Here is a 25,161-nt window from a genome sequence, read left to right as displayed (position 1 = left end):
AAAGTTTGAATTTGTTTTGGTTTCCTCAGTTGATGCCTCACCATTTCGGGCAAAAGAGTTATTGCATTTGTCTCCTTCTCCTTCTTCAATAGTCCAGATATATAGTAACGTCTCTTTCATCCCTACTTTTCCTTTTCTTTATGATTTCTTCTTTAATTTCAGTGAAAAAGATTGAATTTTTAAATAATTTTTGAAAAGGAATCAGTCCCACATCGCTGATTTTACTCAAAATCCTACAATTGGTTCACTATAAATAGAACCCCTCTCTTCATTCACAAAGAGTTATTTATTTTTGGAACCACAGTAGGTTTTACACACCTAAAATGGGTTTTTTACACCTATAAGAGCTTGAACCCCTTAGAAGCTCGGCAAAGCCTTGAGTTTCGAGAATGGGTTCTGTCGCTCAAGTTTAATTTTTGAGTCTTCTTTCGATTCGTAGGGATAGTTTTTAAGTTGGTTCGAAGGTGATTCGCAACTCTCGTCACCCCCATCGCTGCTCGACAAAAAGGTAATTCTCGAAAATCCCTTTTTTGTTTGTCTTTCTTTTCTTTTTTTCAATTTTGTGATAATATAACATTATGTGTTCTTCATGTGTATGTTTGATATGCTTTAGCCCTGATTATATTTAATTTTGTAGAGCAGCATCAAAGTAGTCTTAAAGCTGCTCTAGTTTAAGCTCTAAGGATTAGCGATGCCCTAGGATTAATTTGAATATTGTTTTTTTTTTGGGGTGGTTGCTGGTATTGATTCAAGTTCTATGTTCCTTCATTATGATTCGTTTATGTTGAGATCAATGGGAAGTTTGATTGATAAGTTAATGCATGATTAAGTTAATATGGATACTGTTTAGCCTGTTAAGTTGAGTTAAGCTGAAGTCCAGTCGATATACGGCTGCTTTAGGTTTCAACGATTGAAAATATGTTCCTTTAGAAGTATTTAGATGTCCTATAGCTTTGATGTGAATATATGGGATTCAATTTGACAAGTAAGTTCTATATTTGATTTTGTTTCCTTGTTTTAGGAGACTGTTAATGTTGTGAATTTGATAAGTAGTCTCTATGCTTATGTGTGGATGAAACCTAGGTATTAAAACCCCAATTGTTTTCAGTTTCTATCTTCAAAAGAGAAAAACTAGCTTTTGAGAGGATTCTTGGAAGTAAGCGTGAATATGTGTGTGTTGTTTTCTTTTAGTTGCAGTAAATGGATTGAACATCTCCTAGCATTTTTACTTTGAATCTTCATTTTATCTTAAAGGTCTGCCTTCCTGTCAAAACAGATCAAGTTTTAACAACCCGGGCTTAAAGTGGTTTAGTTAATTCCCTTTGCAGTTTCTGCCATTATTCAGCAAACTAGTCCTCAAGTTCTTTTTTAAAGATATCTCACACTTTAAAGGGTGTTTGAATAGTAGTCAACTTTGGTTCTAGCTCCAGAATTTTAGCAAAGTGATCCTAAACTCAATTTTTACCTATTTTTAAGTAGCTAATCTTTTCTTTGTGTGCCAAGTGTCCAGCAATGTGACCTTGATTGCCTCCAAAGTGCTATTTGATTTCTTTCTTTTCCTATCCACCCTGGTCAAAAATCTGAAAGGAAAAGACTCTAATATTAAAAGAACCAGGATCTACAATCTTTGGGACATTAGAGGTTATTGATTAGTAGGAGAAGCTTAAGATTCTGGGAAAGAAATTATATCTTCTTGAAGTGCAATATGTCCTTGTCTATCTTTAATGATGTTGGAAAACATGTACTGTCAATAAAAATTTGATCCTGCCCTCTTTGTCCAAACAAAGGTCTTATTTATTAAAGTTTTCTTGATGTTATAATTCAGTCCTGTTGAAAGCTCAGTAGCATTTTTGATAGTTCCTTGGTTTATTCCTAAATAAGATTAACCATTTATGGCTTGGATCTTGTTTATTAACCAATACTAAAGAGAAAAATAGAGTGTTTAGTTTAATCAGTGTTTAGAATTAATATTAGTTTTGGTTGAAGTAAACTCATATGAATACGATAGTAGTACTAAATGTTCTTGCTTGAGTATGCTGCTTAACCCTCACTTGTATGCTTCTGGAAACTTGAATTCCTTTGGAATCCCATAATTATTTTTCTCAACTTGGATTAAAACCTTGATAATCCGTTTGTTATATCCCGTATTTTTGTACGTTGGATTATTCGTAAGCTAATCGACATAAGTTCAAGGACAAGATTATTTTTGGGATATGAGACAAGGACTTTTAATCCCCGATTTTAATAAGTGCACGATTTGCTTATAAATTTCAATTAATGTAGAAATATTAGTGGAGATTAGGGATTAATTAACCATGATTAGATTATTAAGTGGGGATTATTTATAATTAAGATTAAGTAGTGCAAAATGGACCCCACTACAACATGGCCAAATCTGATTGGTCCATGCCATAGTGGGGCACGTGTCAACATAACGGGCAGCATATAAGTTCATAGTTGATGACTAATCTATTAGCCATACATTTCATTTCCAACTTCAATTTAGTTGAATTAGAGAGAGAAGCAATAGTCATGGCAGCCCTTGATCAATCCAAGCTTTTGTTAACAAAAGAATTAAATTCCTAAGGTGTTCTAAGCATTTAAAGGAGCAGCAAGGTTAGAATTTAAGTTGAAGAAGATGAAGTGGTGCAAATGGTGCAAGTTATTGTAGGATCTGTCCTAATTAAATTTGAGGTAAGATTTCTTCTTTTGTCATGAAATTGGAGTTAATGATGTTGTAATGGAGAGATTAATTTGTATTAAGTGGAATTGGATGCAAGGAATTGTATATGTTAGTGTTAAGGTTGTATTTGGGCCGTTTTGGGGTTGTTCTAATCTAATAATGGTGGATTAATTTTGATTAGTGTTGTCGTTATTGTTGTCATTGATTATATGATGAAAGTGAAGGAATTTGATATTTAAGGTTATAGTTGTATTGTATTGAGAACGATCTGGTTGTGTTGTTGTTCTTGTTGAATTGGAGGACTAAGTGTAGTTAAGATTATGCATTGTGTTGTTGTAATTGTTGGACTATTATAGGGTCATTTCGATGAAGTGTTGTGGCTATAGATTACTAAGAGTAACTTGAATATGTTGAAGTCGTTATGTTGACTATTATTGAATGTTGTAATGTGTGGACTGATTTGGAATGTTATGCGGGCTGTTGCGGGGTGTTCGTGAATCTTGTTTTGGCTAGTTCTTGATATAATAACTTGGACGTGTGGTTGTTGATGTTGACTTGGTCGTTTTATAGTTGGCTTGAATGAGAGGGAGATGAACAATATAGGAGAAATGCCGCCCAATTTTCTCGAAATAAGCTACTAACGTTGGAATACGTTTTGAACCTTTCCGTAGCTTAACCATAGTTCTTAACGTTTTAAATCTAGGTTGAGATACTCCGGGCAGCGTATACGTATTGTATCACGGATAAGCGTTAAAGGTATGTAAAGCTATCCCTTCTTTCTTTTGGCATGATCTATATGAAACAAACAAACGACGAATGTATAAGCTCCTATTCTTAGAGGCACTAGGATGACTAATGTTCTTGATTTCCAGAAGCTATTTCATTATTATGTCTTGATACGTGTCTATGATTCCTGAAGTTCTATTTGACATAATCCATAGTGACATTCGAGGGCTACTTGACATAACTGTCGTCTTTGATACTCAAGTGTTAGTTCATTCTACTTGTTCGATTGAGTCTCTGATGATGATTTAGTTTGCATATGGTTGCTCACTACTCTGCTCGTGCATGCTGTTAATATATCTTTCACCAAGTCCCGGGCCGGGTATGTTTTCTTGCACAGTTTCACTGCATTGTTCGCCGAGTCCCTCACTAGAGGGCCGGGTACGGTATATATATATATATATGATGATATGATGATGTGATGATGGCACCGAGTCCCATGATGGGCCGGGCATGGTATACATGTATACGACTTATTCACCGAGTCCAGAATGGGCCGGATATGGTATATGATAGAGCTATGCATGATTTTTATTTCATAAGGCACAGGTACAGTGATTTCTTGATTGTCATACTTATCTCCTGTAATCTCTATTTCAGTCATAATCCTCTTTATTGTATTTCATTTTTTATATACTTAGTACATATCTCGTACTGACCCCCTTTCTTCGGGGGGCTGCGTTTCATGCCCGCAGGTACAGATACTCGATTTGGTGATCCTCCAGCTTAGGACTTCTGCTCAGCTATTTTGGAGAATTCCATTGTTCCGGAGCCTAGACTATTTTGGGCATTGCATCTTTTGATGTAGACTTATGTTTATCCAGGGGTACGGCAGGGCCCTGTCCCGCCATATTTCACTATTGATACTCTTAGAGGTCTGTAGACATATGTGTGGGTTGTATATAGATATTGTTCAGCTGTGTCAATATGGCTTGTTTTGGGATGTTCCCGTACGTAGTGGCAGCCTTGTCGGCTTGCGTATTGTGTTATCTTTTGGTTCGCTGTGACTCCTCAGGAGATGGGCTTATTATGATATATAGCGTTCTGAGATAATGTCTTGTTTTTGCAAGTTCCCATATTGTCCTTAGTTTCAGTCTGACTATATCTAACAGGTTCGTATACGAGTGTCCAGCTCGGGCACTAGTCATGGCCCATAGGGTTGGGTCGTGACACCGTCAAACAAGTCAAATACTTTATGTTTCACTTATTGTTAGTTGGTTAAAAAACATGTAATTCTTGATACTCATCCTTCACCCCTCTCTTCTCTGCATGACTTAGGGATTTTCAAACCCCAAAATGTTTCGGAGTTGCTGGTGAACTTGGAAAAATTGGCTACACTTGTGAGGTTCTACAAAGGGTTGTACTTGAATAAAGTTACTATTGCTGCATTTTTCCATATTGAGTTCCTGCTGTTACATTGATGTTGCCACTGCATTTTGGTGAGTTTACTGCCATATTTTAAGGCAAAACAGTTTCTGCATTCAAGGTAAATAGTCTCCATATTATGAAGAGCTTGGCCACTTCATTCTGATGTTTCATGTTTGAGCCAAGTTGTAGCCACACTTTAAGGCAAATAGATGCTACTCCTGAGCTACTATACTTTGGCTGCTACATTTTGGCATTGTGGTTGCCTTGATAAGATATTCTATGCACTGTGCTGCAAACAATTGCCTGTTTTAAGGAAAACTGTGCTATGATCTGTTACTGAATATTGAGAGAGGTAATTGTTGCACTCCAAGGAATTCGAATGATTATTTTTAAAATAGTTTGCTGCTGTAAATGATGCACCCAGTTACCCTCTGTTGATGTAAACTACTGCTGCTAAATATATGTTGTTGTTGCCTTGACTATGCCACTTGGGGTGAACTTTGCTGCTACTTGATGTTTTCTATTTTGGGCAAACAAGCTGCTGCCATGTTTGTGACTGAATGGCTTTCTTTTAAAAAAGAAACAGATGCTACACTTGATGAAGGCAAAGCAGCAGTTGCTGCTAATTTCTTAACAGATAGGGAAATTTTGCTAATTTGAACATATACTACACTTGGGCCAATGAAAACAATGATTTTTTTAGGCCATGCCTAGTCCAGAAAGGTTATCCCTCGGTTTGGGCAAGGATGATCGTACATTGATATCACAAGGTAGGAACCGACATGCGCCTGGCAAGGCAACTAGAATGGCCACTAATTTGCAGTCGTAACATAATCCAGGCTCCTTTGCTATATTCGGAATCGTGAGTCTGAGCCTCAGTAATCAAAGCTCTCAAAGTTTGATACGAGTCTGAGGGATATTATGATTTATGTTCCTAAACGTCACCCTGCGAGGTGGCGTATCATTTTGACTAACTACTTTCCTTTTCATTGTGCGAGGTAAAGAAAGCAAAGCTTAAGGACGAAGTAAAAGGATCGGATGCTTAGAGCTTCGAACGAAGACTAGAAGAGTATGGGATTTAGGCCCAAGGCTGGCAAAGCTAAACTTTCTTCCCTTCCTTATTTTTGTATAAAACATGCTTATTTTATATGTTTACATTCACTTTGTATGAACATGTTTTTTTTTGTAAATATTTGTATAGATATTGGAACCCTTATAAGTTGGAACCTAGGATTCAGGTAGACCATATTTCAAATTGTACCCGAATGATGAAAGAGGTGTATTCTATTTGATTAAAGTAACTAAAAGTGAAAGAATGTTTTCTTGTACAAAAAGATGATTATCTTCGAATATATCTTTAAAATTACATTTCAAAATTTGAGAAACTTAAGAAAATAAAGTAAAAATAAATATTTGGGCTAGACCCAACTTAATGAATTCAGATGAATGGCATTTCTTTCGAAGCCCGAGTTTGGGAAAATAGTTCTGAGGATATGGTTGACCAAAAAGACAAAATGTGGATAATGTATGAATTAATAAAAGACTATACATTCTTACAAACAAACACATGGCATTAGTTTCAGACGGGGCACACCCGATATTACTATCCTTATAAGTAAAAAAACAAGCTATTTTTTACCCGGATATTTTATACAAAATCACACATTGAAGCTCGAAGGTCAATCGTATGCTACAGATCCTTAATACTAGGGTGCCTAACACCTTCCCTAGGGGATCACCAGAACCCTTACCTAGAACTCTGGGTTACGAAGGATTTTTCACTGTATTTGAATAAACCCTTCACCACCGGTTTTCCTAATTTCTTAAAAAATTAGGTGGCGGGTCTTTTAAAACAAAGTCCGAAAGAGCATTAACAAGTTCGTAGTAGCTTTCTGAGCGCTATCCCCACTAGCGAAATGCGAACCGTAACAGATGGCGACTCTGCTGGGGACTTTAGGTTCTAACCATAAGGGTTTCAATATAATGTGATTATTTGTATAAACTGCTTATGTGTTTACTTTCCTGTATAAATAAACTGTCATCACATGCATATCAGCCTGTTTTTTGTGCCCATAAGGGTTCTTTTTCTAGGATTATTTAACAGAGTCTAAATGTCAAATGATCAATACCTTAGGATAAGAGGGTAGACTATTAAGTAAAGCCTTAAACAATGATAGTATGGTTTAAAGGTAATATTAAACTAGTCCTAGTTCTAGTGGTTTCTAGTGGTTGTCATTTGGTTGTGGACGGGATAAAGGGTTGAGAGTGCTTCATGGGAGTAAAAATAAGGTCAAGGCATAAATTGGGGTGATGACCAGTTTGGCCTTGCCTCCTTTTTACTAAAGAAGAGGGTCTAAAAAAGGGGTTTGGGGTGATTACCCAACTGCTTCTTCTTTAGGGCTTTGAAGTTATTTTCCCTTGGGTTTCATTCCTATGACCATGGGACCCACGAAAGCCCTTTAGTTCACTAGGAAGAGGTTAATAAGACCTTGGAGGGATTGTGCTAAAACTGTGACACTAAAATCAACCTAGATTAATCAAATAGGATCATTTTAGGTTATATTGGCTAAAGATAGGTTAGAATAGTCTACTTGAAGACTCTAAGTTAATTTGGTTCTCACCTTTAAGGATAGTAGGGTTGATTTAATGACAGGATGAGAGGGTCATGAGTGCAGGTATGAAAGTTGTGAACCACATGGCAAAGGGGAGTCTTTTTTAAAGACACCTTTTAGAGGAGATTGGGAAAGAACCAAGTCTAACTTGGTTCATAATATCATTCTCCCAAATAAAAGGTTGTCACGACATGCCCTATAAGTCTATGGGGTAATACTTGTCATATGTACACATTTGACCTTCATTTCCTATCATTGAATCAAGGATTGATTAAAGTGAATTCGATCTTGCATAAAATAGCTCCTTTAGCCTGAAAATGGGCCTGTTATTATAGTTTTAGCTAGTTCACTTAGTGCTCATACTTTCTGGAACTTGGGAAAGGGAACAGGGTGAAGGAAAAACCTTAAATGAGTTTGTCCTTAGTCTCAACAAGTCTTGAGTAGGTTCAGGGACCTTATTATTTATGTCTAATCTTGTAGACAACTTTAGTTCAGTAATTTTGTTCCTTGCACTATCCAGCTCTCAAATGAAATACTTGTATTGAATATGAATGTTCGTATTCCATTTGATACATGTTTGGATTGGATGAAGCAAAGTATCCTTCTGTTGTTGGTTTGATAAATGATGAATGATTTCCTTGCTAAGATTAAGTCTAGATTTGCCTTAGAATTAGTTTGACAACCATGTTGCCTAAAAAGGAAATTAATTAGGTGGTTAATAGAGTCAAAGACTTAAAGGAAGCTTGGAAAGACTTGGAGTTGCTCACAACCCAGTTCAGTATGGTCAACTTGAGTTGTTGACTGATAATGTTACACCCCGTAGTTTTGTACGTTGAGATTTATAAGTGTTGATTGTTTTAAGTATGCACACTGGAGCTACCTTCAAGAATATATGAGATTATATGCGCCAATCTTATGATTATGAGGGTTTAAATTCATATAATAAGCTATGGGAGGATTGGAGAGCAAGTAAATCAAGAGAATTAAGTTTGTTGGAACTTTGGAGAAAATATGAGGAGCAATTTTGGTCCAACTTGGAGAAGGAATATCTTTTCGTATATGAGGAGTTTTAAGCAAAGCAAAAGCCTAAATTGAAGTTCAGGAAGTTTAGTTTTCAACGCAACAAACCCCCGTCGATAGAACATCGGAGTAGAGAGTTATGGACATTACAAGTTAGGCCGCCAGAGCAGAAATTAAACCTTCGCGAACGCGACCAAAGGGCTGCGAATGCGAAGAGGAGTAGGGATTAACCCTTCACGAACGCGACCTAAGGCCGCGAACGCGAAGGGAAAATCCTAGGTCGGTGGAAACCAACTCTAGAACCTTATAAAAGTGGGTTTACCCCCTCATTTTCCATCCCAACACCCCTAAAATCCTCCCAAATTTTCTGGAATATTCGCCCAACTTCCGTCCATCAAATTTTAGCGCCAATTAAGTGGAAATCTCCGGATTTAGGTTCGGACAGCGTATAGTTACGATTATCATATCGTATTGCAGCGAATCTGGGTTTGGATTCAAGGTGAAAAGTGAAGATATTCCGGTTCCAGCGGAAGTAAGGTATGAATCTTCTCTTATTAATATTGATTTAGGTTTATTTACGAAGATAAAGTTATTAAATAGTCGTATTACAAGTTGGTTAGTTGAGAAATTTGAATAATATCCTGTGGGATGTTTTAGGGAATAAATTGGTATGGATAATGGTTTTGATGATGTTGGTATTATTGTTGATTGGTTGTTGATATTATGATTTTGGGCTAGGCCTATAAACAGGGGAGATGCTGCTCGAATTTCGGCAAATTCTAAATGGATTTAAAATGGAGGGCTTAAGACGAGCGTATGAGGATAAGCCTAACAATAATGTGAATCGTTTTATATGTAGATTACGAGACTATGAATGATCTTAAGTAAATTGCAAGACAGGAAGTAAGTTGGAAAGTTGAGAAATAAGCGTCCAGGTATGTTCACCTTTCTTTCTAAAGGCATGATTTTTTTCCTATGAATGCATACACGACTTCCATAATACCCTTATTTTTTAAAGTACTAGCGGTTCATGATTCTCAAAATCCTTATGATGCCAAAGACGAATGTTTTCTATAATGACCATGATGATGATTATGATGATCCCATTTCTGGAGATTCCAAAGTTACGGTTTTAATGTCATTATGAGATCGCTAAGCTGGTTTCAAGATTATTGCTTATATTTGTTGATGTTGATCTTTTCTTATGATTTTATTCTTTCAAGGTGAGATATATGCATGATGATAATTCCATAATGAAAATCGAAGGTTACCGACCTTACGTCACTCCGATGTATTTGTAGCTTTCATATGAGCTTTCATGCATACTATTTACATTATGTATATGTAACATATTATATTTATAGATCGGGCCGTACGTTCCTCAACACTAACATATGAAATATGGATCGGGCTGTACGTTCCTCGGCACTAACTCTTATATCATATTATATTATATATATATATATATATATATATATATATATATATATATATATATATATGTATGAAAATGTTTTTATTTTATTTTATTTTAAAACAAAAGTTAGTATGCATGACCTCCGGCTTAAGAGGCATCCAGATGTACAGGTTATCTCTTTCTTATTCCATGTTACTTTTCATATCTATATTGCATTGTTATTCATGCCTTACATACTCAGTACATTATTCGTATTGACGTCTCTTTCGGTCGTGATCCGCCGCTCATGCCCGCAGTGTTAGAACCCGTATTTTTGTACGTTGGAACAATCCGGATTAATTATGATAAGTTAAGGACAAAACTATTTCGGGATACAAAGTCGGGATTCTTGACCTTCGATTTTATTTTGAGATATAAGTTGTGCATGAATTTATTGGTATGGAACAATTAGGAAAATTTGGGACCAAAAGTGATAAAATTGGAAGTGAAAATCATCCACTTTTTCCATGGTTGGCCGTGCATAGTGGGAGAGGGACCCCACACTTTTTGTGTCATCTTTTAATTGGGACAACTCATTAAGGTGGGCCAATATTTTTGTACAACTCAAGGGGGGATTAAAAGATGACTTGCTAGTCATCTTTAGTTCATTCAACACTTGCAAAAAAAAAAAAAAAAAGCTGAAAACCCCCAAGGAGGAGCTCTCGGCCAGCCATAGGAAAATTCAACCCCCATTTCTTGTCCTCCTAAAATTATTCCATTGATGTAAACCCACTATATTGAGGTCCCTAAGTAGCGTGGAGGTGTTGTTGGAGCGATCAACCCATTATTTTTCATCCTTGGGAAACCCTAGCCTATTGGAAGTGAAGAGAAAAAGATCGTGGGCAGCCCGAATCATAGGTTGGATTAGCTTGAGTTTGGATCATTTTGGAGAGTGTTTGAGGTACAGACGCCCAGTTTGGTGATCCACCTGTTTAGGACACCCTCTTCTGCCATTTGGAGTGCTCCTCTCATTCCGGAGCTTATATTTTTGGTATATATTCGTTTGTTGCATTGTATATATATGGTCATGGGTACGGCGGGGCCCTGTCCCGTCATATGATTTTGTCTGTCTGTTTAGAGGTCTGTGGACATATTTGTGGGTTGTGCCTACTTCCGTACGGTTGTGTTTGTATATGTTGTGTTTGGGCGATTCCATTCACGCGCGCGCCCCCCGTCGGCCCGCATTTGTATATATGTTGTTCTCGTTGGCCCTGTGTGGCCTTTGTTGGTATTTTCTGTGCGCAGGGTTATTTTGGATAGTCTGTAAAATAAAAGAAACTCTGCCGAAATTTTTCTGAAAATTATCTAAATTTGAAACATAGCCTTGTCGGCTTCTGTTGGATACTTGGATGCGTTTGATATTATTTGAGATAGCGTTTGATAGGTGTGTTTGGGTGCCCAGATCGGGCACTAGTCACTGCCTACGGGGTTGTATCAGAGCGGTTTGTCCTTGGAGTGTCCACAGATCGTGTCTAGTAGAGTCTTGTTTATCGATGTGTTGTGCACCACATCTATAAGCTGGAAGCTACCGGACACGATGTTGTCTTTTCTTCGATCTTAGATCGTGCGATAGAGCCGTGTTATCGGGATGACCCTTTTTCCCGACGAAATGTTCTCGTTTTCGCCGATGCCTCCGAGGAAGGCCACCTGCCCGTAAAGGCGCGCGGGGCAGTGAGACCGGCCCGAGCCCGGATGACTACTAGAGCTCGTGCTCAGATAGGGCCGGATATTGTGCCTCCGACGGCTAGCTCTGCTACGCCGCCAGTATCGGAGGGATTGGGAGCAGCTACAGCTACAGCACAGGGGGCGGCTCCATCGCCCGCTCCCGCGGTACCTGTACCTCCAGTTCCCTAGCCAGGGGCAGATGATGGGACCCTACGAGAGGCAGTACAGTTGTTGACTCGATTAGTAGCGAGGGGTGCCCCCGGACGGGGAACGAGGGGAGGATCGTGCGGACGTGCGCGACATTCACGGGGCCCGTGATTTTCTACTGCTTGTGGGCCACGCAGTTCTTCGGTCAAGGCCCGCAGGACCCTCATGATTTCATCCGACGGATACGGCGTACCTGCGGTTGATTAGTGCTACCGAGATCCGAGTCGGTTGAGATGGCGTCATACCGGTTGCACGATGTAGCAGCTAACTGGTATGAGTCGTGGATGCTGTCCAGAGGCGAGGGTGCCCCTCCAGCCGTATGGGGCGAGTTTACAGAGGCCTTCCTGGCCCATTTTCTGCCTCCTGAGGCACGGCGAGCCAGAGTGGACAGATTTCTGCTGTTGAAGCAGCGGGGCAGGCCAATTCGGGAGTACAGCTTAGAGTTTGATTCACTGGCCAGACACGCACCCGCATATGTAGCTAGCATGACTGACCGGATGCACAGATATATAGTGGGGCAGACCGAAGATGCTGACAATGTTTGGTGCGCCTGCACGGCATGGATATCGCCGCATACAAGCCCACGCCCGGGGTGGCGACGCAGCAGGGCGTCGTCCGATAGAGTGGATAACGGGGGTCGCCCCAAGTGGGCCGCATCATCCGGGTATTCTAGGGATTTCCGAGGAAGAGACCCTCGGCAGAGAGGTGTATCCTCCCCACCAAAGACGGGGCACACCCGCGCGGTTTTCGGCAGGAGATCCGATGGCGCGGTTATTCGGGGGGCCGCCGTAGCTCGTGTTTTCGTGCTCACGCCGGACAGAGGTTCCGGCGGTCGGCTGATGAGACCTCCTGTGCCTCCGTGTTCCCATCGTGTGGAGGCGCACCCACGGAGAGTGCTGCCGCGCCACGGGGCGTGTTTTACTTGCGGCCGTCGTGGCCATCGATGAGAGACCGTCCGGTTAGGGGGTGGTACGGTGCGGTTCGGCTCGGCCCGCCCCGGATCAGCCGTGGTTCATCTTCGTGCTCGGTAGAATGCGCGCCCCCGCGGGGCGAGGCACACCAAAGCATCGGCCAGGGCCGAGGGGGTCGTGGTGGAGTTCTCGGTTCTAGCGGTCCTTCGAACCGCATATATGCATTAGCCGGCCCGGGACAGACCGTGAGGCGTCGCCTAATGTCGTCACGGTGTATATTATTGGTTTTCTCTCGAGATGTGTATGCATTGATTGATCCCGGTTCTACATTATCGTATATTTCTCCACTTGTTGCTAATAAAATTGGGATAGAATCCGAGTCGATAGAGCCTTTTGAGGTAGCTACACCGCAGAGGATTCCGTTATAGCCGCCGGATTTATAGAGATTGTTCAGTTATTATCTGTGGCCGCTGTACTAAGGCCGATTTGGTAGAGTTAGATATGACTGAGTTCGACGTGATTATGGGTATGGATTGGCTAGCTTCTTGTTATGCTACTGTTGACTGTCAAAAGAAGATAGTTCGTTTCCGCTCTTGGGAGCCAGGGGAGCCATAGTCATAGGTGGGCGAGTAATAAAGATCGCGAGGGGTAAGTTTATTTCATACCTCAAGGCCAGGAAAATGATCAGAAAGGGGTATATTTATCATCTGGTCCGTGTCCATGATTTAGAGGCAGAGGCACCGACTCTTCAGTCAGTTCCAGTGGTTAATGAATTTGTGGATGTATTTCCAGATGAACTTTGTGTCTTCCCCCGAGCGGGAGATAGAGTTTGCTATTGATTTATTGCCGATACTCAATTATCTCTATTCCTCCGTACGGTAATGGCATCGTTAATTAAAAAGAATTAAAAGAGCAAACCGAGAGATTTATTGGAGAAGGGTTTCATTCGGCCTAGTACGTCACCCGGGAGCTCCAGATTATTTGTGAGAAAGAAGGATTTGCTCGCCGTGGATGTGCATTGATTACGGCTGAATAAGGTAACCATCAAGAATAAATATCCCCTCCCCAGATTGATGATTTGTTTGATCGGTTGCGGTGCCGTGTGTATTCTCGGTCGGAAGCGAGCATGTAGACCATTTGAGGACGGTACTTGGCACACTCCGCACCGCAGATTATATGCTAAATTTTCTAAGTGTGAATCCCGGTTATCTTCGTGGCATTTCGGGACATATTATGGGGGTCGATGGCGTCCGGTGGATACCCGAAGATCGAGGCCGTAAAGAATTGGCCTAGACCTACGACGCCGACGAGGTGCGTAGCTTTCGGGATTGGCTGGTTATTATCGGAGATTCGTAGAGAAATTTGCTTTCGATTTCGGCCGCCTTTGACAAGGTCGACTCGGAAAAGGGAGCTAAGTTTCGGTGGTCGGATGCTTGCGAGCGTAGCTTCCGTTCTTCGAAAGAGAAATTGACTACGGCTCCGGGCCCCGACTCTTCCGAGGGCGCGATGGGTATGTGATTTATTGTGATGCCTCCGGTATTGGTTTGGGGTGTGTGTTGACGCAAAGACGGAAAGAATAGCTTATGCTTCTCGGCCTAAAAAACATGAAAAGAATTATCCTACTCACGATTTGGAGCTGGCCGCGGTTATTCTTGCTTTGAAGATGTGGAGACATTACTTATATGGGGTTCACATTGATATTTATACAGATCATAAGAGCCTCCAGTACATCTTCAAACAGAAGGAGCTGAACTTGCGATAGAGGAGGTGGTTAGAGTTGTTAAAAGATTATGATGTTGATATTCTCTACCATCCGGGGAAAGCTAATGTTGTAGCAGATGCACTTAGTCGCAAGTCGATGGGTAGCCTAGTAGACGTGCCATCAGAGAGTAAAGGAATGGTTCGCGATATTCATCAGTTGGCTAGTCTTGGGGTTCGTTTGGCTGATTCTGGAGATGTTGGGGTTTCCGTTTGAGGTATTGCTGAGTCCTCCGTTACAGAAGATATTAAGCGACATCAGTATGAGGATCCTATTCTGGCACGCATGCAGAGATGCAGCCCGGCACGGGAGAAGACTCCGTTTGAGATTTCACGATGGAGTGTTATTTCACGTAGGCGATGTGTGTACCGACGTTGTGGTCGCGGCGAGTGTGTTACGGGCGAGGCCCATTATGCCCGATATTCGTTCACCCGGGGTCGACGAAGATGTATCATGATCTCGTATGCTTATATTGGTGGGACGGTATGAAAAGAGATATATAGCGTAGTTCGTCGCTCGGTGTCCGAATTGCAAAAGCGGTGTTAAGATCAGCACCGAAGCCCGGTGGGCTATTGCGGGAGAGATGGAGATACCGACGTGGAAGGGGAGATCATTAATATGGATTTTATTACGGGTTTACCTCGCACTCCACGGAGGTATGATTCCATTTGGGTCATTGTTGATCGGCTGACAAAATCAGCCCATTTTCTTCCGGTCCGGACTACCTACTCAGCTGAGGATTATGCCAGACTTTATATCAGGGAGATTGTGCGACTTCACGGAGTTCCCTTATCTATTATCTCCGACAGAGGTGCCCAGTTCACAGCTAATTTTTGGAGATCCTTTCAGGCAGGATTGGGGACGCAGGTGAGTCTCAGTACAACATTCCATCCCCAGTCCGACGGACAGGCCGAGCTCACTATTCAAACATTGGAAGATATGTTGCGAGCTTGTGTTATTGATTTCAGAGGTAGCTGGGAGGATCATTTGCCACTCGTTGAATTTGCTTATAATAACAGCTACCACTCCAGTATTCAGATGGCACCGTACGAGGCATTGTATGGCAGAAAGTGTAGGTTACCGATCGGTTGGTTTGATGTTGGGGAGACTGAGTTGCTTGGCCCAGATGTGGTCCAGCAGGCCGTGGATGAGGTGAAACTTATTCGAGAGAGATTATTGGCAGCCCAGAGTCGACAGAAATCATACGCGGATAATCGCCGCCGACCTTTGCAGTTTCAGATTGGCGATTGGGTTTTCCTGAAGGTGTTATGAGATTCGGCAAGAAAGGGAAGCTCAATCCGAGATATATTGGGCCTTATCAGATTATTCGTAAGATAGGCAAGGTTGCCTATGAGTTAGATCCGCGGCTGATTTGGGAGCGGTACATCCGGTATTTCATGTTTCTATGCTTCGTAAGTGTATTGGTGACCCTTCCAGAGTCTTTCCTGTAGATGATATTCAGGTCACAGAGGAGCTATCTTATGAGGAGCAGCCTATAGCCATATTGGATCGTCAGGTAAGAAAGTTGCGGAACAAAGATATGGCTTCTGTTAAAGTGCTGTGGCGAAACAATAACCGAGAGGAAATGACCTGGGAAGCTGAGGAGCAGATGAAGAAGAAGTATCCGCACCTATTTCCAGTTCCTACAGGTAATCCAATTCTCCATTTGACTATGTTGTTTGATCAATGAATGTATTGTTGTGATAGTTGAAAAGGAAACTCCCCCAAATTGTTTGTATGACCCGTAAGGTAAATCTAACATTCGAGGACGAATGTTCTTAAGGGGGGGAGGATGTTAGAACCCGTATTTTTGTACGTTGGAACAATCCGGATTAATTATGATAAGTTAAGGACAAAACTATTTCGGGATACAAAGTCGGGATTCTTGACCTTCGATTTTATTTTGAGATATAAGTTGTGCATGAATTTATTGGTATGGAACAATTAGGAAAATTTGGGACCAAAAGTGATAAAATTGGAAGTGAAAATCATCCACTTTTTCCATGGTTGGCCGTGCATAGTGGGAGAGGGACCCCACACTTTTTGTGTCATCTTTTAATTGGGACAACTCATTAAGGTGGGCCAATATTTTTGTACAACTCAAGGGGGGGATTAAAAGATGACTTGCTAGTCATCTTTAGTTCATTCAACACTTGCAAAAAAAAAAAAAAAAAAAAAAAGCCGAAACCCCCAAGGAGGAGCTCTCGGCCAGCCATAGGAAAATTCAACCCCTATTTCTTGTCCTCCTAAAATTATTCCATTGATGTAAACCCACTATATTGAGGTCCCTAAGTAGCGTGGAGGTGTCGTTGGCGTGATCAACCCATTATTTTTCATCCTTGCGAAACCCTAGCCTATTGGAAGTGAAGAGAAAAAGATCGTGGGCAGCCCGAATCATAGGTTGGATTAGCTTGAGTTTGGATCATTTTGGAGAGCGTTTGAGGTACAGACGCCCAGTTTGGTGATCCACCTGTTTAGGACACCCTCTTCTGCCATTTGGAGTGCTCCTCTCATTCCGGAGCTTATATTTTTGGTATATATTCGTTTGTTGCATTGTATATATATGGTCATGGGTACGGCGGGGCCCTGTCCCATCATATGATTCTGTCTGTCTGTTTAGAGGTCTGTGGACATGTTTGTGGGTTGTGCCTACTTCCGTACGGTTGTTTTTGTGTATGTTGTGTTTGGGCGATTCCATTCGCCGCGGCAGCCTTGTCGGCCCGCATTTGTATATATGTTGTTCTGTTGGCCCTGTGTGGCCTTTGTTGGTATTTTACGTGCGCAGGTTATTTTGGATAGTCCGTAAAACAAAGGAAACTCTACGCCGAAATTTTTTTCGGAAATTATCTAAATTTGAAACATAGCCTTGTCGGCTTCTGTTGGATACTTGGATGCGTTTGATATTATTTGAGATAGCGTTTGATAGGTGTGTTTGGGTGCCCAGATCGAGCACTAGTCACGGCCTACGGGGTTGGGTCGTGACACGCAGATAGGCAGGGAGACGGATCAAACCCATATTTGTTTTATCAGCGGATTCTCAGGAGCACTCCACTTACTTCGGAGCTGCAGTCTATTTGGTATTGGTCCCTACGATTAGTCGTTATCTATGTAGAGGCTCCTGGACCTGTGTGTACTGTTAGACATTTTATAGCTCCACCGGTTCATATCATTGTCTAATATATTGGTAGCCTTGTCGGCTGGTGATGATGGGCATAATTGTTGATGATTATATAGAGATGCACCGTTATGTTGTGGTATATGTCCTTACAGGTTATGGCAACCATGAGCTACTTTTGGGGTCCATCTAGAAATGTTTATGAGATGTATGCTTATAGGTACTCGATAGGTTAGCTCCGGGTGCCCGTCATGGCCCTCTGGTTGGGTCGAGACAAAGTGGTATCAGAGCAGTTCATCCTAGGGAATATCTATGAGTCGTGTCTAGTAGAGTCTTATTTATGGGTGTGAAGCGCGCCACACTTATAAACAAGAGGCTGCAGGACATTTAGGAACCATTGACCTTTCCTTCTTATCTTAGATCATGCCATAGAGCTAAATTATAGGATATGATGTCCCTGATACTAACCCCAAATGTTTTGATCATGGATAAGCAGTTGACTATCTTTGCTACGAGGTAATTGCTGAGAATTGAAGTTGTTCATTTGAAAGGTATGTTTCCTGTTTTATTAATATGGATAAACGTTGATATAAGAACTTGAGCAAGATATTATGGGTATGTCACGCCCCAAAACCCACCCTAGACGTGACCGGCATCCGACGTCATGAACAACATCGGAAGAACCTAAAAGATGCAATAATAACACTTGAACCTGCCAGGTTCAATAATCACCTCCAACAATTTATAAAATAAATTCAATGAATCATGTGATATGAATTAAATTAGCGGAAGTTTTTAATATTAGAAAACTAAATCAAACGTATCACGTGCCCAAGAGTTAAACAACTCGACAACTACCCACAAGAATGTATCCTATCTAGGAATCTTCTAAGATAATAAAGAGTGTCTAAAAACATTGGGACGCAACCCGAAACTAAAATACGAAAAAAAGTAAAGATAGAATGGTGCCCCACGAACAATCATGTGGGATCACCGAATAGTCTCGAAAGCAGCAAGTTCGCTTAAGTTGTAGGCGCATCGCAAACCTGTTCCTCAATGATACATAACATACCATCAAAAACAACAATGGTATGCCTGAGTACTGGGTACTCAGTGAGTGCCTAAGGGGAAATAGTTAACAAAACAACAAAACAAGATATAATGAATAAAATCAATAAAATGATATCAATGAAATTAACAGTTCAAACCTAGGAATAAAGTGAGTCAGCAACATTAAAGAGTCATTAAAGAATCCAACAATGACAGACACATTAACTTAACTCCTTACCATTTACCAGTGCAAGTATTTCACTGACGAATTAACTATCACCACAAGCCACTCACAGGCAACAAGATACGAAACAAGCCACTCACAGGCTAATCAAAGTAAGAAACAAGCCACTCACAGGCAGATCAATCAATCGATACTCCGGGTTAGGAAACCACGGAGGCTAATCGTCCTCTGGACTAGCATAGCAATAGATACTCCGGGCTAGGAAGCAACGGAGGCTAATCGTCCTCTGGACTAGCACAGCCATAGATACTCCGGTCTAGGAAGATTCAGAGGCTAATCGTCCTCTGGACTAGCACAGCAATAAATACTCCGGGCTAGGAAGCAACGGAGGTCAATCGTCCTTTGGACTGACACAGCAATACTCGTATCAATACGTTAGGATCCATAACTGCTAGTCGTCCTCTGGACTAACACAGCTTGCCCATACAGGCCCAAACATAAACAAAATACAAATCATGGCATATTACCGAATCACAATCATGGCTTAGAGCCGAATCTCACTTCTCAAGTCATTATCTCAAAATAGAGGCATTTAAACTCATAACCGATTTAGAATCTTATGCGAATCTCTTATTCAATTTTCAAGTTCAAGAAATCCATTCAACAGCAAAATAAGTTTAAGGTCCAACCTTTAGAAAAATAAGTTCAATCATCCAATAATGGGAAAAGCGAGTTTCACAAAGTAGTATAGTTCATATAAGGTTCGATGCGGGCTTGACCCTACACACGCATGACCTTGTCTAAAAGAAATCATCTTTAATTCCAAAATTACTTCCACCAAACAAGAGTTATGACTTATACAAACAATCAAGGGAGGATTCTCAAATACAAATCATGCTTTCACAATATAAACGTACTTCAAAAGTAGACATACTTGAAAAGATGATTTTTGAAATATAGACATACTTCAAGAAAGATTTTTGGGAAAATCTAGACATACCTCAAATCCCGCGCAAACGCACTTTCCAAGGTTCAATAATCACACTACAATGGTTTTAGATGAGAAAGATTAGAACATGAATAGGTTCTTGAAGTTTTCTTAGAATTTCGAAAACTAGGGTTTTCATGAACATAGCTAGAATCTTGATCAGAAAACCCTAGGTTGGGACTAATGAATTCTTGATTACTAATCATGGGTACATGCTCAAATTAACTTGTAATGACTTAGAATGGCTTACCTTAGAGTATCTTGAATTTGGGAGAGAAGAATTTCATCCTTAGCGTTTGGGAGAATGAAAAAAAAAAGGGGAACAAAATAAGACCATACCCATTTTAAACCAAATTTTCTGCCAAAAACGGTGAAAGTACGGCCATAAAGTACGTCCCTTACTTTGAAGTACGTCTCGTACTTGTAGCCCATACTTTGGCTGCCAAAAACAGTGAGGAATGGAAGAAGTACGTCCCGTACTTTCTGGGTGTACATTGGGCGAAATTTTCAGCTTTTGCGCCCTTCAGTAAAACAGACATAACTCCTAGCACAGAGATCCATTGACATACCGTTGGAAATATATTTCAAAGATCTACAACTTTCATCAAGGAAGTTTTTCCAAATTCTCAACAAATTTTCATGAAAATCGCCCAGAAGACAGACCAACTAAAACTTAGGCGAATTTCAGAGCCCTTAAGAACTTCAATTGTTGGTTTGACTATGAATTGTTAATCAACCCATTCGTACACTCTATGTGATCGAATATTTCTTACACACATGAGTTTTATACAATGTATCGAACTTACGAATCTATTTTATTTTTTATTTTGTGGTTAGTCTTTGAATCTAGAAAGAATACAGAAATAGGCTAAGAATTCACTTCGAATGAATAAATTCAGAATATTGTTTCCTGATATCTCAATTGATCAAATTCAAAATCAAGTGTCTCCTTTCGATGAATGATCGAAAGAACCACTTTAAGTAATGAATATTATTCAGATTTTGAGACAAAAGAACTCCTTTGCTATCAATATATCCAATATTTCGAAAAAATTTCACTGATTACCTATAGTCAGGAATAGAATAATTGAGGGAAAGATATTACGATGATAAAAAAAAATGACGGCAAAAGATAAATTGGCTAGTTCTCATTATTTAATTAAGAAATCCAATTGTTGGTCATTAAAGAATACAAAAGAAAGAATTTCAAATTTACAAGATACGATCTATCTGGATCTAAAATGTCAATTCCAACAAATATTGAACTAAAAAAAACTTCTTGTTTTCGAAATGGATTGCCATCTGAGATGAATCTATTATTTCGATTTGTTATTTGTTATTGAATTGCATGGGTTTGCATACGCATAAAGACCATAAAAAGAGTTTCGTTTTATGGTTCTTTCATATACGTTTTATTTAATTGAATGAACGTTCTCTCAAAATACTTCAATTGGTACACGCAAGAAATAGGCTAATTCAGCAGCCTTTTGTTCCATTTCTCGTGGAGTCAAATTCTCATCAGTACGGGTCAAGGGAATGGACCCCTGGCCTCGGATGTCCATATAAAGAACACGACGAGCATAAATACCCTCTTTAACTTCTATTCTAACGGACTGAATATCTTTTATAAGGAATCGGAGGAATATGCGACGATTTTTTCCCGAAAAATCCCCAACGAAAAATACAGACTATTCCTTCCTTTCTATCGAATCGATCATAACCACTACCTACATTCTAGGAAATTGCGCACCACAAATAAGAGCTAATAAAGAGACCCGCAATTCCATAGAAAGACATCACGATTCCTTGTGAAAAAAAAATGATTTGCTGAGGCGGAAAAAAAGATATCAAATTTCTACCAAGATAACTGGAAGTTCCAACTAATAAGAAGCCTAATGAACCTAAAAAAAGGATAAAGGCCCAGCAGAAATTACTTATTTTTCGAGACCCCGTTATAAGTTCTATCCATATATGTTCTGATCGCCAAGTCATACTTTACCCGATTGCATTTTATTGGAATTGAGATAATACCCCAGAGAAATTTGACTTTACTTTTTGTTTCCGAAGTAACTCTCATCAACTAGCACTAGTTTGAGGTGAACTAGCACTAGTTTGATGTCAACCTTTAGGAGTAATTCATCAAATTGGTTAAATCTAAAATAATAACATACTCTTTATTTAATACGATCCCACTATACATATCGATATACATATAGACTCACCGACTACATTTCAGCCATCCAGCGATCCTGATCTATTTGAAAATTGCTAGAATTGATATATCCATATATCATGTTTCTGCAGGCATAAGAGTTTTTTCCTTTATGTTCGGTGGAAATCACATGTTATACTATATTTCAATAAATAGATATCCGTGTTATGATACAAGTTCACGTTTTCAAAAAAAATGGATGAGATTGGGTCCCAGCGGATCTAAACAATCTTGTTTTTTTGAACATGAAGAAATAAAGAAGCCATTGCAATTGCCGGAAAGACTAGGCCTACTAACGGCACAAAAATAGATGGAAGGTTCAAATTTGTCATAGAAGGGGTACCTCGATTTACTATTTGTATCTGTTATTATGTTATTATATAAATAAAGATATCTTGTAATAATTATAATGAAATTAAGAATTTGAATTCTAATTAGATAATATTTATTATTAATAGAATTTGAAGAATTTGAAATTCTTAGTATAGATCTAAGTATCTATATATCTAAATCTAACTGAGTACGTATAATAAGTGCAAAGAATGTAGAACTGTAGAACTAAATAAATGGACTTATTCATCTCCTACATGAGAAAGATATGTATGATAATAAACTTTATTACTTTTGTTCTTGTCTTCTAATTTTCGAAAAATAGATAAAGAGTTTTTTACAGATTATCGAAAGATTCGTTCGAATCCGATCCAACATGAATTTTTAGCTAAAATGGTTTTTCGGGAGATAGAGAAAGATACAAAACTCTATTATCTATATTTAAATTTCAAATTATATACCTAAGACAAGAAGAAATTCGTTTTATTTTCCTAATTTCACGAAAGGAAGAACTCACTCTTGTTGATAAAGGCTTCTTGATTCGTAATCAGGAATATAGGTCAAAAAAAGAGTTATCCTCTTTTTTGCTACAAACACAAATAAAATAATTGAACTTAGTGCTCTACTTGATTTTGCTTTCCTTTTGATTCAAAGGAAAAAAGGCGTGGAGCTTAAATAACTCACTCAGAACGCTTTTTAAAAGATTACGTGGTACAATTAGGTCGAATAAACCCTTCTGGAATAAGTATTCAGCTGCTTGTGAACCTTCGGGTACTGTTTTATTCAATGTTTGTTCAATTACTCTTTTACCTGCAAATGCAATGTAGGCATTGGGTTCGGCAATAATGATATCCCCCAACATACCAAAACTAGCTGTTACTCCACCAGTTGTCGGAGATGTAAGGATTGATACATAAAATAACTTTTTATTTAATTGATAATCATATAAAGCAGACGATATTTTAGCCATTTGCATCAAGCTCAAACTTCCTTCCTGCATGCGCGCCCCCCCAGAAGCACACACTATAATAAGAGGTAAAATTTGATTCGCAGCGTGTTCAATCAAACGGGTGATTTTCTCTCCGACTACGGATCCCATACTACCCCCATAAACTGAAAATCCATAACCCCAATTGCTACGGGAATGCCGTTTAGTTGGCCTATGCCTGTTTGAACAGCCTCGGTTAATCCTGTCTTTCTTTGATAAGAATCAATACGATCTTTATAAGGCTCCTCCTCCGAATGAAATTCAATGGGATCCAGAGAGACCATGTCTTCATCCATAGGATCCCAAGTACCCGGATCAATCAAAAGTTCAATTCTATCCGAACTGCTCATTTTCAAATGATATCCACATTGTTCACAAATATTCATTTTTGATTTCAAAAATTTCTTATAATTTAATCCATAACAATTTTCGCATTGAACCCACAAATGCTTGTATTTTTGAGTTACCTCGAGATCATTAGAACTTTCTCTTATAGTTAAATCACTGCCCTTCGTGCGAGTTCGTCTACTGGAACCCTCGTTTTCACTACTATTTCGACTTTCACTACCACAAATGGTTCTATAAATGTAACTGTCACCGTAATTCTCACTACCACTTATAATGGAAGTATCTATACAGATTTGAGCCTGAAGATAATTATCAATGCAACTATTAATGTGATTATTCCAACTATATTGAGTATCATACATGTAAGAATTATAGTAGGGATCTTCGCCCCTAAATCCATTATTCAGATAACTCGAGTTTCGATAACTATAAAAAGAACTTTCTAGTTCACTCAGAAAAGAATGATCGTTGTCAATCTCAAAAATCTGATTTTCAATATCAAAATAGATGGAATAACTGTCTCCATTCCTATCACTAACTAAAAAAGTATCATCAGAGATGAAATTCCGAATGTCTTTAACGCCGAATAAATAATCAACATTACTGCAACTATGAATGTTTTTCACTTTTCGATTTGGATCTTCACTGGTATTTTCAATAGGACCAAGACTGCCCATTGATTTATTTAGCCCACACCTGCGTTTGAACTCCTTCTTAAACAACATCGAATTAAACCACCATCTTTCCATAGAGTTTTCTTGCCCCCTATTTGCATGAAAATACAATAGATGAATAGTCATTCGCTATAAAATTATTTATTTGAATATCTTATTTCCTATCAGACTAAGCATAGAAATCCAATCACTAGGATTATTAACTGATAAGGATTGTGAGTATTAAAAAAAAGTTCTGAATCTGGGGGAACACTTCACTATATATTAATATGTTGGAACCCCTTTTATTATTAAAAATAATATAATAATATAATTTTTGATAAAGGGCGGCTTCTCCTATGTCGTATCAAATTCGCATCGAAAAAAAAGAGATTTGTCCTCTCCTATAAAGAAATCAAAAAAAAAAATTTTTCGTAAAATCTCGTCTAATACTAATATCTAATCACTAACTAATCTAACAATCTAAAATCTAATTCTAATAATAAGTAATAAATTAAGGTTCTATTTCAACACGGAACAAAGGGGACAATATAGAGGATGGGTAGAAAGAGTTGTGATACTTGGCTTGATTCAGGGAAACTACAAACTACAGGATAGAAAAGAATATACCAACCCTAAGGATCCGTAGGATTAATTGTGGATCCAAGACAACAATGGAAAGATTTGAGTCTTAGATTTTGATTTAGTTTTCTATATTTTGTATTTCAAATCTTGTATATCTAGGTAAGTATATACTTAGTCAAAATATATGCAATAGAATCTTTGTTGTATTCGGCTCAATCCTTTTAGTAAAAGATTGGGCCGAGTT

At 39.3% G+C, this 25,161-nt stretch overlaps 1 pseudogene; it reads right to left on the bottom strand.

Moving 5' to 3' along the window:
• Positions 1 to 22,928: 22,928 nt before the first annotated feature.
• Positions 22,929 to 24,581, bottom strand: LOC132059674 (acetyl-coenzyme A carboxylase carboxyl transferase subunit beta, chloroplastic-like; annotated as a pseudogene).
• Between the last annotated feature and the right edge of the window lie 580 nt (positions 24,582 to 25,161).

This window comes from Lycium ferocissimum, chromosome 6 (genome assembly GCF_029784015.1).
Source record: "Lycium ferocissimum isolate CSIRO_LF1 chromosome 6, AGI_CSIRO_Lferr_CH_V1, whole genome shotgun sequence".
Classification (NCBI taxonomy): domain Eukaryota; kingdom Viridiplantae; phylum Streptophyta; class Magnoliopsida; order Solanales; family Solanaceae; genus Lycium; species Lycium ferocissimum.
The sequence above is the reverse complement of the archived record's forward strand: the minus strand, read 5'-3'. Positions and strand labels throughout refer to the sequence as shown.